Genomic DNA, 1,359 nt, shown 5'->3' with positions numbered 1-1,359 from the left:
CCAGAGCTGCGCTCACTGTTTCTGCTGTTACATCATGTCTCATCCTCCAGAGCTGCACTCACTATTCTGCTGTTACATCCTGTCTCATCCTCAAGAGCTGCACTCACTATTCTGCTGTTACATCATGTCTCATCCTCCGGAGCTGCACTCATTATTCTGCTGTTACATCATGTCTCATCCTCCAGAGCTGCACTCACTATTCTGCTGTTACATCCTGTCTCATCCTCCAGAGCTGCACTCACTATCCTGCTGTTACATCATGTCTCATCCTTCAGAGCTGCACTCACTATTCTGCTGTTACATCCTGTCTCACCCTCCAGAGCTGCACTCACTATTCTGCTGTTACATCATGTCTTATCATCCTCCACAGCTGCACTCACTATGCTGCTGTTACATCATGTCTCCTCCTCCAGAGCTGCACTCACTATTCTGCTGTTACATCCTGTCTCATCCTCCAGAGCTGCACTCACTATTCTGCTGTTACATCCTGTCTCATCCTCCAGAGCTGCACTCACTATTCTGCTGTTACATCATGTCTCATCCTCCAGAGCTGCACTCACTATTCTGCTGTTACATCAGGTCTCATCCTCCAGAGCTGCACTCACTATTCTGCTGTTACATCATGTCTCATCCTCCGGAGCTGCACTCACTATTCTGCTGTTACATCCTGTCTCATCCTCCAGAGCTGCACTCACTATTCTGCTGTTACATCATGTCTCATCCTCCAGAGCTGCACTCACTATGCTGCTGTTACATCATGTCTCATCCTCCAGAGCTGCACTCACTATTCTGCTGTTACATCATGTCTCATCCTCCAGAGCTGCACTCACTATTCTGATGTTACATCATGTCTCATCCTCCAGAGCTGCACTCACTATTCTGCTGTTACATCCTGTCTCATCCTCCAGAGCTGCACTCACTGGTCTGTTATGTCCCATCCTCCGGAGCTGCGCTCACTGTTGTGCAACATCTCATCCTCCGGAGCTGCGCTCACTGTTGTGAAACATCTCATCCTCCGGAGCTGCGCTCACTGTTGTGTTATGTCTCATTCTCCAGAGCTGCGCTCACTGTTGTGTTATGTCTCATCCTCCGGAGCTGCGCTCACTGTTGTGAAACATCTCATCCTCCGGAGCTGCGCTCACTGTTGTGTTATGTCTCATTCTCCAGAGCTGCACTCACTGTTGTGTTATGTCTCATCCTCCGGAGCTGCGCTCACTGTTGTGTTATGTCTCATCCTCCGGAGCTGCGCTCACTGTTGTGTTATGTCTCATCCTCCGGAGCTGCGCTCACTGTTGTGATATGTCCCATCTTCCGGAGCTGCGCTCACTGTTCTTAACCTGTGCTCTTGTCTCTCTGCAG

The sequence above is a fragment of the Dendropsophus ebraccatus genome, unplaced genomic scaffold (assembly GCF_027789765.1).
Source record: "Dendropsophus ebraccatus isolate aDenEbr1 unplaced genomic scaffold, aDenEbr1.pat pat_scaffold_465_ctg1, whole genome shotgun sequence".
Taxonomy (NCBI): Eukaryota; Metazoa; Chordata; class Amphibia; order Anura; family Hylidae; genus Dendropsophus; species Dendropsophus ebraccatus.
This window is presented reverse-complemented; position numbering follows the sequence as displayed.